The sequence below is a fragment of the Myotis brandtii genome, unplaced genomic scaffold, assembly GCF_000412655.1.
Source record: "Myotis brandtii unplaced genomic scaffold, ASM41265v1 scaffold7, whole genome shotgun sequence".
In the NCBI taxonomy this organism is placed as follows: domain Eukaryota; kingdom Metazoa; phylum Chordata; class Mammalia; order Chiroptera; family Vespertilionidae; genus Myotis; species Myotis brandtii.
This window is the reverse complement of record NW_005370740.1, coordinates 1,533,789-1,548,105: the sequence shown is the minus strand read 5'-3', so window position 1 is coordinate 1,548,105 and position 14,317 is coordinate 1,533,789. Positions and strand designations below refer to the sequence as shown.

Sequence of the window (14,317 nt, the reverse complement as noted above, 5' to 3'; positions counted from 1 at the left end):
CCATGGGAAAAAAACAGGGACACAGACTGGGAGAAGGTACATTCCCATAACACAAGGAAGCCAGGTGCAGTTACATTTCCATTAGACAAGGGAACTAGAAGTAGCCAGGAAAGGTCTATATTTACAAAATAAAGAGAAGGAAGCCCTTCATTCAGATGGAAAAGAAGAAAACCCAGAGGGAAGGAGGAGGGAGAACCTCACATGTCAAAGGGGAATATTGACCAATCAGAGGGGATATCAGGCACCAGGATCTGCAGTCTTTATAAGCCATAGGGAAAGGAACACAGTGGGACTCTTCCCCCTCCCTACGTGAGAGTCTGTACTTGTTTTTCAATAAATCTCCATCTTTGCTATACCACTTTCTGTCTGTGGACTCATTCTTCGATTCTGGTGGACAAAGAATTCGGGTTCCAGTCCAAAAATTCGGTATCACTTATAAGTCACCAGAAAGAATCTGAAGAAATGAGCTGAGCAGGCCACCTGAGGAGCTCTTCAAGAGACTTCAGTCATTTCTGTCTCAAAATGAAGCTGAAAGTTGAGGCCTCTACAGAACCAAATAGGAAGAGGCAGAGATGAGCCATCTGCTCACAGAGATGGGGGTGTGGAGGTGCACAGGAAATTGGCTTAAGACAAGAGGCTTATGGTGTGTGCCTTGAGCGCCTGATCCCTGCAGTAAACTGAGTTTATTATTGTTGGGGAAGAACAATCAGCTTATGAATCTTCTCCAGACAAGTGGAAAAAAAAACACACAGAAAAAGTATGAAAGAAAGAGGGGACTGGCCAGGAAGTCAAAGATCTCCAAAGGGAAAATGATACCACTGTAATGAACTTAGCTGTTAAAAAACTAGAAAGGAGCCAAATATTATAGACATGTTATTTGTGCAGCTTTGCCAAGAAGCTGCCTTAAACACATGCCCAATAAAGTCTGGGTAACATAGGGAAGGTATTTGTCTGTCAGTCACACCTGCAAACACAGGAAGATTTGAGAAACTTAAGTTCCTAAAGAAAAGAATTTACTCTCTTGCACTCGTGGTTCACACAGGACTCTTGAACTCTTGTTGCAGGGTGTCCCAGTTGACCCCAAATTCTATTAATTACTTATTCTGCCTTAACCTGGTCGGGACAAGCACAGGTGTCCGAGGGTCAGGATAACAACATCCCCCTCAGATCTTTAAGGCCTAAGGCAACCGAGCCAAGTCATAAACATCAACACACAGAGACAGAAGTTAGTATGCCATCACACAGGGGTTTATTACCACTTCCTAGTGGATCCTAGCACCAGCGTAGCCACCCGGCGATGCACACCGACAAGGACGAAGACCAAAATGGGAGCAGCCGTGACTCGGTCTCAGTCTCGGCGGAGCATCTCGGGGTCGTCTTACAGAGTGATGTGGAGTCCTCTCTCGGGGCAGGAGACACTGAGTGTCAAAAGTCTGGGTTTTTTATGTGGTCGAGTAAACACAATGGTCCTTATCAGTGGCTGCCAGCTGTGGTGTGCTATACTGGTGCAGTATGGGTCTAGGGTACAAGTTCTGGGCGTTCACTCATTTGGAAAAGTACATTCGGGTTTTGTGGGTCTCACACTGGGTTACAACTAAATATTGAAATATGGGGGTCACTACATACTAATACAATCATAACTATAACACAGGGGGTGCCACTATCTTGGCCCACATGGCCCACAATCATGTGGACCCCACACAGTGGATTAATGGAGTATAACTAGCCTAATGCTGAACTGGACCCAGCTCCAACATGGAACAGAAACTCTGGACATTGGCTTTGCTTCTAGCTGCACTTCTTCCAGGACTTGATTAAGTGAAATGGGATTTTTGTTTGTTTGTTTTTAATAAATTTTTATTGATTTCAGAGAGAGAGAGAGAAACATCAATGATGAGAGAGAATCATCCATTGGCTACCTTCTGCACGCCCTGTACTGGGGATCGAGCCCGCAACCTGGGCATGTGCCTGATAGATCCTCCCTTCCCCCAACTGGTGGGCTGAGTATGACATAACCTGCAGCCCAGAAATACCTGAGCGACTAACCATGTGCCTTATATGGACTATACATTGGACCACCAATCCACACCTGCCAAATACCCTAAGCCAGTGGTCGGCAAACTCATTAGTCAACAGAGCCAAATATCAACAGTACAATGATTGAAATTTCTTTTGAGAGCCAAATTTTTTAAACTTAAGCTATATAGGTAGGTACATTGTTATTAACTTAATTAGGGTACTCCTAAACTGGCCTTTGCTAAAAACATCCTCAATCTGATTGAGGTACGTTCGCTGAGATTGACACTCGTCTTGTATACTTGTTTCAGAAAGACGAGTGTGGATGGGAGAGTTGGAAGGGGTCGACCTCAGCGAACATACCTCAAAACAATGTACCTCCCCCGTGCTGCGTATCCCGCGGCCCACCTGCGCCGCATCTCCCGTCGCCCAACTGACCGACACCCCCCACTTCTTCTAAATAGACTCGCCCAGGCCGAAAAACGACTTCTGCGCATGGGCCACGAAGTTTCAATCACACTGTATGTGCACGCCCGCATGTGGTATTTTGTGGAAGAGCCACACTCAAGGGGCCAAAGAGCCGAATGTGGCTCGCGGGCCGCAGTTTGCCGACCACTGCCCTAAGCCCTTGTTCCTATATGGACCATACATTAAGCCACCAATCAGCGTGTGCAGAGTACACTAAGCCCCCATTCCTTCCCATTCCTCCCCTCAAAAGGCGTGCCCACCTCTGCACATGCTGTCGTTCTCCCCTTGCGAGACAGCCCGGCAGGTCCTTCTCCTCTAATAAAGCCTGTAGTCCTGGTTTTCGGCCTCTGTCTGATCTTTCAGTGCCCAGACCAGGAATCAAACCATGACCTCCTGGTTCATAGGTAGATGCTCAACCACTGAGCCACACCAGTCAGGCAGAAATGGGATTCTGGAAACCCAAAATCAGTCATCCTCCTGTACAAGTCTCAGAAAATTCTTTTTTGCAAGATATCTTAAGGACCCAACTATGATCACCCAGTGGGGAATGGGATATCCCACTCCCACTAGCCAGACATCCACAGATTTCTCTGATAACAAAAGGAAGTGATCCTTTTAGGTAAGAGTATGAACAAACCAGAAGGTCAAAGGGAATAATAATGGAGGACCTGAAATGGAATTTCTTTCTTATCAGAGTAACAGGGTGGAACAGAGTGGCTTGGGGACAGGGTGGCAGCTTATACTTCTGGTGGCATAACCTCAGGGGGTGTTAGGTTTGATTGAGCAATTGAGTTGATACCCCTCCTGATACTGGCTTTTCAGGTTATTTCACTATAGATATTCCCTTTGCTAAGACCACATTTCACTTGTGGTGACCACATTCCATTATCTCCCCTCTGGGTATGCATAAAGAAGTCTCCACCCAGAAAAAAAGCCTGCCAAAAGTCCTTTAAAAGCTGCTGACTCCCATCACTGTTTGCTGGAGCCATCCAAGTTTAGCCACCTGGTATGTGGATGATCGAATAAATTCGTAATCCCTCACCATTCTGGTCTCCTGTGTTCCTCCTTTGGCAACCTTCAGGGGGGTACCACTTACATCAACTTGAGGCTAATGGTGCTTCCAGGAGGTGTATAGTATGGTGGAACAATGGAAGTACATATGGGATGGTCAGAGGTCCTACAGAAAAGCTGAGGATGCTTTTGGAGGAATTGAGACTAGTCAGGTATGGCAATGATTCAGATTCACAAAGTCAAGCTAAAGTCTCCATTTTCTGGGCCACCAAGGCAAGATGGTGTCATGTCACCTAGCCAACTTGTCACTAGCCTTGGAGATGTTAGAACTAAAAGCAAAACAAACAAAATTTAAAAACAATCAGTGGTCACATGGAAGAAATAATGTTTGTGTGAAGTTAGTCACTGACAGCTATTGATTATGTGGCAGAATATTAGAAACAGATTAGCAGTCCATCAACAGGAGACAGGGTAAGTAAATTATAGTACCCATTTATGGAGTGCTATGCTTTATAGAAATAGATGAAGAACTTTCTCTATGCACTGTAAAAAAAGCATCTCCAAGTGACATTTAATTTTAAAAAGAAAAAAAGCAAGACGCAGAAGTACACAGTATGCTACCTTCAATGTAAGTAGGTGTTATAATGATGTTATGGTCATAAGGAAACCCCTCTAATGTGTGGAAATAATTAATGTGTGAAATGTTTGCTGTGTAAAGACCCCAATACTCTGTAACTTCCAAAATGTGGTGAACGCCCCACTATCTTGATGTGAATCCCCTAAGCCAGTGGTTGGCAAACTCATTAGTCAACAGAGCCAAATATCAACAGTACAACGATTGAAATTTCTTTTGAGAGCCAAATTTTTAAAACTGAAACTATATAGGTAGGTACATTGTTATTAACTTAATTAGGGTACTCCTAAGGCTTAGGAAGAGCCACACTCAAGGGGCCAAAGAGCCGCATGTGGCTCGCGAGCCGCAGTTTGCCAACCACGGCCCTAAGCCCTTACAGCGTAAACACCCTGCTCCTAGCAAAGGCACACCGTCTGGCCCACACTGATAAGACACAAGTTGTATACTACCGGCTATATAAGCACAAGATTTTTCTCCAGTCATTGTCTCCTGCCTGAGAGGAGGACTCCACGTCACTCCGTGAGACAAGCCCCTGATTGCTCTGCTGCGTGAGCCTGAACCAACTGTGGCCACCTGTCTGTCTCCGTCTTCGTTGTCCGTCTTTCAGTGTGCATCACCGGGTAGCCTTTGCTGGAGCCTAGGACCCACTAGGAATAGGTAAATAAACCCTGTGTAATTGCATACTAATTCTGTCTTGTGTGTTCATGTGTTCCTGTCAGCTCAGCTGTCTAGACATTGAAGTACCAGGGGATAGCCATTATGCTGACTCCTGGTCATCTGCGTTTGTCCCACTAAGTCTAGACAGATAATTAATTAATTAATTGGGACAGTAGGGAAAAGAATAATGTTCATATTCATACTATGTTTACAAAAACTAACTCTGGAAGAATACACAAGAAACTAAAAATAGTGGTTAGCTGGTAAGGATAGGTGAGGGATCAGGTGGAAAGAATAGGAAGTAAGACTTTTTTCAGTAAGTATTTTTATGTTACTCTGATTTTTTTCCCAACCATATTATTTATTCATGGTAAGCAGAAGGCTCCCTAAAGATGTCCACAACCTAATCCTTGGACCATGCAACTATGCTGTACTATATAACAAAGGGAAATCTGTAGATATCATTAAAGTCACAGACTTTAAAAATGAGGAGAGAGAAAAAAAAAATGAGGAGAGCCCTGGCTGGTTTTGCTCAGTGGATAGAGCGTCATCGTTGGCCACGGACTGAAGGATCACAGGTTTGATTCTGGTCAAGGGCAAGTACTTCGAGTGCAGGCTCGATCCCCAGCCCCAGGGCCCATGTGGGAGACAACCAATTAATGTATCTCACAGCAATGTTTGTCTCTCTGCCTCTCTCCCTTCTTTCCACTCTCTAAAAAATTAATGGAAAAATATCCTTGGGTGAGGATTTTTTAAAAAGAGATTACCCTGAAAAAATAAAAATAAACAAAATAAAATGAAGTTACCCTGGGTAGGCCCAATCTGATCACATGGGCCCTGACCAGCAGGCACTTTCTCTGGCTGGAGTCAGAGAGATTCAACAGAAGGCAGACATTGGAAGTGTTAGATGGACTCAGGTTGCTATTGCTGGAGGGACCACATGGAAAGCCTGGGAAGAAAAAAGGCACCTCCTCAGACCACAGATTATCCTACACGACAGCAAGCAAGGAAACAGGGATGGCCACAACATGAGTTTAGAAGCAGACTATTCTCCAGAGCCTCCAGGCAGGCACCTTGATTTTGGCCTTGAGAGATGTGAAGCAGAGGACTCAGCTGAGCCCACTGGGTCTTCTAACCTACAGAAATTGTGAGAAAATAAATATGTGCTTTTAGGTTGCTATGTTTGTGGTAATTTGTTACATTAGCAATGGAAAACTATTCAATATTTTTAAAATTACTTTTTTTTATTTGGTGCTCAGAAAATCTCTTGCTTACTTGTATTTTTTGTTCCTTGAATGAAATTTAGACCTTGAGTCAAGAGGCCTGCAAAAAATCAGGCTCAGTATCATCTACATCAAGTATGTCAAACTCGCAGCCTGAGGGCTGCATGTGGCCCACAACGAATATTTTTGCAGCCCAGCCAATATAACAGTATGTAAGAAATGTTTTAATAAAAATTTCGTAACTTAATTTTTACAATATTCTGTTATACATAATTATTAATAACGAACTATAATGTTCACTAATGACTGATTACTATAAACGTGTTGCATTCATTTCCCTTACACACCTTACGCGCAGGCGCACCATTTCTCTCCACTAATACTAGCAGCGAATATTTTAGCAGTCAATTGCCACGCCATTAGTCTTGGACTGACTTGTTTGATGTGCACAACAGGAAATATTTCGCCTTCAGAGAACAAAAAAAAATAGGTTTATTTGCGTTACACTTATTAATTTGTGCAGTTATTCAGTGTCTGGTAAGTTAATGTTCAAGAAAAAATAATTTTTATTAAAATGTTCTATTTTATGTTAATGATTACTCATTTATTTCAGCCCTTTGTATTCAGCATGTCTGTATTGAAATAAACCTACGTTTCTATGAAAATTGAAGCTTTTGTTTTTTTTGCGGCCCACATAAACTTAAACCTTGTTTATTTGGCCTGTGTTAGCCTTTGAGTTTGACATGCTTGATCTACATCTTCTAACACCCACTGTTGTTTCTATTGTGTCGATTCCTATCCATGACCCTGATCCATTCTCAAGGGAGTGTTCATGAAAGAATGGAAAAAATCAAATACTTAGTTACACACACTCAAAGAGATATCACAGTCTATTATTTTGCCCAGGGGTTCTCAAAGTATGGGCCCTGGACCAGAATCATCCGCATCAGCTTTAAACTAGTTAAAAATGCAAAATCTCAGACTCTTCCCAGATCTACTAACTAAAAACTCTGAGGGAGGTGCCCAGGTATCTGTGCTTTTACAATCCCCCAAGTAATTCTGATGCATGTTCACAGTTGAGAACCATCATGTGCCCTAGCCTGTTTACCACCTTCATTTAAATGACTAGGATGCCAGATGGAGTTAGTAGAGGGGGAGAGGGGAAGCATTTCAGAAGGTGGGGAGGGTCCTAGACTTGTCTTTTCAGATCTCCAAGTGGCCACTACGTCTCAAGGGCTTAAGGTAAACAGCAGAAACTTTCTTGGTGTTGGTTAAGCCCAAACATAGTGCTATTGTCCCCTGCTAAATTAGGTTAACTTGGCGAGTAATGAGGGAGGTGGCAAATTGCCCTTTCAAAGGTTCAGCTGTCACACCACACTCGCAGACAGCCAGATAACACACTTTGCCTTGGAGTGTGCACTTTCCCTTTCCATGGAAGACTAGAGACTGTTTCCCTGGCTGGCTGAAATAGTGAAGACTGGCACAGGGCAGGGTGGAGTGGACCGGAGCAGAGCAGAGCTGTCTAGCAGGACAGGGGCCTGGCCTTTGGGCTGCCTCACAATCATGCAGGTCCATAGCTGTGCTACTTCATAACTGAGCTGTAACACTGCTGAGCTGTTACACAGCTGTGCTGTATCAAATTGAGCTGTTTGCACAGAATTAAGTTTCCTTCTTTGCCGCACCCCAAATTAGGAATTTCTGTTGGTGTTGAATTAATGCCAATAACCATCGGTTAACGTAATCAAACCTCCTTAAATTCCTAAGAAAAAGGAGCCTCAATCTGAGTTTCTCAAGAAATGCTACTTTGTTATATGAGATGAGATGTACCCTATTGTTTAGACCACTTTTAGTTACACATTCTGTTATTTTAAACCAAAAACAACCTGACAAGAGTATAACAGTCTAATCATGAATCCTGTTGCCAACATTAGGATACTTCCCTGGTTTCCACCATTTGTTCAATTCATTAACCATAGTTGAGGTGGGTTTGTCATGTATAAAGCTACATTCAACCATTAAATATTGATGTTTGTTTTTAAATCTCAAGAGGTGAGCTCTTCCTCATCTTACCTCTAGAGTTTATTGTAAATTATATGCCCTAAGAACTGTATTACAAAAACAATGAGGTTAACCAAGGAAACATATGACAAAGTCACAAACCTTGCCACAGCAGATGCACTTCCACCAGCAATCCTGGATTAAATTAACAAGCAAGCAAAGAAGGTCACTCTGTATAACCAAATAATGGTGGCCAACTCTGAAGACCTATGAAATGGCTTTGTGCCCTAACTGGTGTGGCTCAGTGGATAGAGAGTTGGCCTGCGGACTGAAGGGTCCCGGGTTCGATTCCGGTCAAGGGCATGTACCTTGGTTGTGGGCACATCCCCGGTGAGGGATGTGCAGGAGGCAGCTGATCGATGTTTCTCTCTCATCGATGTTTCTAACTCTCGGTCCCTCTCCCTTCCTCTCTGTAAAAAATCAATAAAATATATTTTTAAAAAAAGAAAAAGAAATGGCTTTGTTTGCTGCCAGCCTCCACCCACTGGTTTGCTTTAATTAGAGAATTAATAGTCCCTTATGTAAGAAGGTCTACAGCTGCTTCAAGCTCACCCCACCCCAACACCTGGGGGAATAGTATCCAGTTACCTTATTGTTGGGGTATAAAGGGGGCAGCCCCAAGTACTGGCCACTGGCCCATTATTGTGCCCAAAGCTTTACTCATTAACATTAGTTTCCACCTACTGAATACCCACCCATGTTCCTGGTGCCTCTGGCCCATTAGTAGTTTTAATCCCTAAAACTACTCTGGTAAGTAGTATAATTACAGTGCCCACTTCACAGATAGAGGAACCAAGGCTCAAAGAGTTCAAGTGAATTGCCCAAGACCAAAAGCTGACAAATTGCACAGTTCAGTCTGTCTCCAAAGTCTGCCCTTTTCCTTAGATCATACTGCACCACTGCCACTCAGATCTAGGAAAAGGAGTCAGAACTGTCACCAAGCTATGAGCAACCTGGAACTGCAGCTCAAGGTTTTCGGGACAACTGCTTCCTGCATTGGGGCTCTTAAACCAGAATACTAAGCCTAAGCCCACCTCTTAAGCCCCAGTTGGTGAAGAAAAATCATTCTGCGATGGCACATATTCTGAGATTTGTTATAGTCACCTGCCTAGGAAAGGCCCAGGCTGCTCCCAACCCACTTTCTGCCTCCTTTCTGCCTGTCTTCCACCCTGGAAAGAGACTCCCAATGACAGCCTCCATTATTTAGAGCCATGTGTTCTTGCCAAGAAGTTTTCAGCAGGATCTAAGCAAATCTTTAAGATCTAACTTTCAGTTTACAGAAAATATACAGATAAAGAAACAAGTTAAATAACATAACAGGGAAATAATTGGACAAATTCACAATATGAAATATTATACATTGAGAACTGATCTATCTTTTCAAGAGTCTGTCAATGGATGGTTGTTGGTGCCAGTTCAACACTAACAGGAATCCCCAATTTGGGATGCAGTGAAGGAGGAAACTTTATTTAGTACAAAACAGCTCAATTGTGATATAGCTTGACTGTGAGACAGCATGGCTGTGAGAAGCCCAGGCAGCTCTGCTCTGCTCTCTGGCCTATGTTGGTCTGCTCCACTCTGCTCTAGCAAGACATCTTTAGTGTTTCAGCTCAGCCAGGAAAGCACAATCCTCAGTCTTCAATGGAAAGGAAAAGTGCACACCCAAAGCCAGAGGGGAGCTATCTTATATAGATAGAAGTCCCCACATCTGGTTCATGATTGGTCCATCCTCATGCAAATGAGAACTCCAAATTCTCAGTTTGATTAGACCAAAGGGCACTGTCCTGATTGGTCAGACTTGAGCCACTCTGATTAGTTGGTAAATAAGTTGATGGGGATATAGCTGTGTAGCTCCAATTGAATGGGGAAAGCCTCAGTCCTATTGATTAAAATAAGGTTCCAGGAATCCTATATAATAAAGAGGTAATATGCAAATTGACTATCACTCCAACACACAAGATGGCCACCCCCATGTGGACACAAGATGGCCACCACAAGATGGCCAGCAGGGGAGGGCAGTCAGAAGAGACCAGGCCTGCAGGGAGGACAGTTGGGGACCAGGCCTGCTGCAGGAGAGGGCAGTTGGGGGTGACCAGGCCTGCAGGAGAGGGCAGTTGGGGGTGACCAGGCCTGCAGGAGAGGGCAGTTGGGGGTGACCAGGCCTGCAGGAGAGGGCAGTTGGGGGTGACCAGGCCTGCAGGAGAGGGCAGTTGGGGGTGACCAGGCCTGCAGGAGAGGGCAGTTGGGGGTGACCAGGCCTGCAGGAGAGGGCAGTTGGGGGTGACCAGGCCTGCAGGAGAGGGCAGTTGGGGGTGACCAGGCCTGCAGGAGAGGGCAGTTGGGGGTGACCAGGCCTGCAGGAGAGGGCAGTTGGGGGTGACCAGGCCTGCAGGAGAGGGCAGTTGGGGGTGACCAGGCCTGCAGGAGAGGGCAGTTGGGGGTGACCAGGCCTGCAGGAGAGGGCAGTTGGGGGTGACCAGGCCTGCAGGAGAGGGCAGTTGGGGGTGACCAGGCCTGCAGGAGAGGGCAGTTGGGGGTGACCAGGCCTGCAGGAGAGGGCAGTTGGGGGTGACCAGGCCTGCAGGGGAGGACAGTTAGGGGTGACCAGGCCAGCAGGGGAGCAGTTAGGCGTCGATCAGGCTGGCAGGGGAGTGGTTAGGGGTGATCAGGCAGGCAGGCAGGCAAGCGGTTGGGAGCCAGCAGTCCTGGATTGTGAGAGGGCAGTCGGACATACCTCGAGGGGTCCCAGATTGGAGAGAGTGCAGGCTGGTCTGAAGGACACACACACACACACACACACACACACATCCGTGAATGAATTTTGTGCACTGGGCCTCTAGTTTTCTTATAAGGGGTGGCTCAGATGGCAGAAACACAGTGCAGGCAGGCAGCTCAGTGCAGGTTTCTCCTTGAAGTGTGGTTTGCATGAGAGGCCCCTGTGTAGAAATGGCTGCTAGGCTCTATTTTTTGTTTGTTTGTTTGTTTTTTGTTTTTGTTTTTTAAAATTTTGAGCCTAGTTAGCCACCAAGAGCCCTTCTTAGTAGGTATCTTCCTTCTTAGGGCTTACAAGTCAAAGACACTATGAAAGGAGAAGCAATTGTACTGGATTAAAATAGATTGAGAGAAATAAAAACAAAATGCAATGCATGAGTCCTGATTGGTTCCTGGTTTCAAGAAACCAGCTTCAAAAGATATTTGGGGGCAAATGATAATTTTAAATATGGCCTTATTATCAGATTAAATTAGATAATTATTTTGTTAAATGTGACAATGGTATCCTTACTTTCTGGAGATGTATTTGAAGGATAAAAGTCACTATGTTCGTAATTTACATTAAAGTGATGTATGTGTATATATATATATATATATATATATATATATATATATATATATATATATATATATATATATATATATATATATATATATATATATATATATATATATATATATATATATATATATATATATATATATATATATATATATATATATATATATATATATATACACATACATCACTTTAATGTAAATTACGAACATAGTGACTTTTATCCTTCAAATACATCTCCAGAAAGTAAGGATACCATTGTCACATTTAACAAAATAATTATCTAATTTAATCTGATAATAAGGCCATATTTAAAATTATCATTTGCCCCCATACATATATATATATACATACATATATATGATAGGTGATAGATTGATAGATAGGCAAATACATAAAAATGTTAACTATTGTTGAAACTAGGTGGTGGACATATGAATATTCCTTGTATGATTCTTTCTTTTTTAAAAAAATATATTTTTATTTATTTCAGAGAGAAAGTGAGAAGAAGAGAGAGAAAGAAACATTAATGATGAGAGAGAATCATTGATCGGCCACCTCCTACACACCCCTACTTGGAATGGAGCCCACAACCCAGGCATGTGCTCTTGACTGGAATTGAACCCGGGACCCTTCAGTCCACAGGCCGATGCTTTATCCACTGAGTCAAACCAGCTAGGGCTATTCTTTCTACTTTACTGTGTTTATTTCAAATCGAACAAAAATGAAAAAATTTATAATAAAAGTTTACAAACTAAATGAAGATGACTATAGGATAGAGTCTTGAAGGTAGGCCTTCAAGTGTTGCCTACCTGGTCCCCTCTCTCAGGGTTCTGTCCAGCTGTTGGGCCCCCCCTGTTGTTTCAGCCTGGACTCTGAGGCTTGAATGAGCTCTGAGCTCCCTAGAACCAGATGAACAAGCACTGGAGGTGGACAACAATGCAGGATTTCACATTTGCATCTTAGAGATGAATATAAACATTTCTCCCATAAGGGCAGCCCTGGGAGAGACAGACCCTCTACAGAAAAGCAAAAGCCCCTCCTGAGCGTCTCTCCAGCATAAAAAGGAACAGAGTGAACAGCACAGCAAGAGATAAGTGTGTCAAATCAACATGTTGTACACCTTAAATTTACACAATGTAATGTGTCAATTATATCTCAATAAAGCTAAAAAAAAAAATAGAAAGAAATAACACAGCCCTGGCTAGATTGCTCAGTTGGTTGTAGTGTCGTCCCATACTCCAAAAGGTTGTGGGTTCAATGCCTAGTCAGGGTGCATATGGGAGGCAACTGATCAATGTTTCTCTCTCTCTCTCAAATCAATAAAACCATGTCCTCAGGTGAGGAGGGAGGGAGGGAGGAAAGGAGGGAGGAAGGAAGGAAGGAAGGAAGGAAGGAAGGAAGGAAGGAAGGAAGGAAGAAAGAAAGAAAGAAAGAAAGAAAGAAAGAAAGAAAGAAAGAAAGAAAGAAAGAAAGAAAGGTAGGCAGTAAAGTAATCAGCAGCAAGACTGGGCCCAGAAGTTAAAACCATTTACCAGGGTAGAAAGTCATTCAAAATGAGGTTAATAGTCCCCAACTCAATGAACAGACTTGGCACAATTTTCATAAAATACCAGCGAACAACTTTATGAACGTGACAAAATTACCACATAACTCATATGGAAAAAGTGAGCCAAAAATACAGGCCTGAAGAATATTTTTGGAGTTTGTAAGCTCCTTGAAAAGAACCATGCCTGGCTTGTCTATCTTTCCATCAAAACCCCCATCAGTACAATAAGGTCTTATACACAATAGATACTACATAATTTTTTAATTCACTTGAAATGAGCAAACAACAAACTCAACCACAGAAGCCTAGCTGCCTGTGCTGACCAGACAGCCCTACATTGACATCCTTGTGAGGCACAGAGTAAGCAGGAACATCAGCAGCACAGAGAATCAAGGAGCACAAAAGCCACAAAAGCCAGGTTCCAAGAAATAGAGCAACCAGATTAATCAGGGCTGGATTTCCTCATAAGGTGGTGCAAATGCTTAAGTATGGACCACAGGGATCTGGGCCTTTGGGCATTTGTGTTAGGTTAGGTGGCTCAGGAGGCGGCGCAAGAAATAGAGTCCAGTGAATCAGAAAAGAAAGGAAAGGAAAAGGTTTATTTCTGCGTCCCCGGGAGACCCACGTACCCCCAAAGACAGGGCACGTGGATTCACACCAACAGGGAGGGGGGCGCTTTTTTTATACTGCGGTTGGGTGAGGGGCGGGGACATGAGCTAAGGTATTCAGTTGAGGAAGTTTCAGCTGCAGGGGGGTCAGCCAGGTATTCAGGAATGAGTCAGTATCTGTGTGGGGGTATGTGGATTCAGGGAGAAGAAGCCGGTATCTGTGTCTGGCACGTTGATCTGTGAGAAATTCCAGGGGGAGTCCATTGTCTCATCACATGTCTGCATGTATCTGATCCTGGGCTCTCTCCGACCTAACATCCCGGCCTTTTGGTGATAAGGGACGGCGACTCTTTCTGACTGCTTCCAGCTGACCACGGACGACGAAGGGGGGGGTTTAAAGGCCAGGGTTAGGCAGAGGCAGGTCGGAGGGGAGCCGAGTGTAGGGATGGAGCAGGAGCTGATTCCCAGTCACCCGTGATATCTCTGTGATCCGGGAGCGGATGAACTTGAGGAGGCAGGGGGCTAGAAGAAAAAAGACACAGATGAGAATCAGGGGCCCTATCATGGATAGGACCCAGGTAGCTAAGAGGCTTTGGAACCAGCCGGAAGGAGAGTTGTCCTGGAAGTGTCGTGCATGTAGTTCTTCACTCAGCTTAGTCAGGGTCTGTACGTTTTGCTCCACTACTCCGGACTCGATGTAGTTAACAGCATTCTTCCTGAAGGAATATGCAGGTTCCTCCTCTTTCTGCAGTCAGAAGGTCT

The 14,317-nt window shown here is 44.0% G+C and overlaps 1 long non-coding RNA gene across 1 annotated transcript; it reads left to right on the top strand.

Moving 5' to 3' along the window:
• The first annotated feature begins 3,840 nt into the window (after positions 1-3,840).
• Positions 3,841-6,210, top strand: LOC106724055. Its single transcript, XR_001359801.1, has 3 exons — positions 3,841-3,966; positions 4,609-4,786; positions 6,093-6,210. It is a non-coding gene; the product is annotated as an uncharacterized LOC106724055 (long non-coding RNA).
• Positions 6,211-14,317: the final 8,107 nt, after the last annotated feature.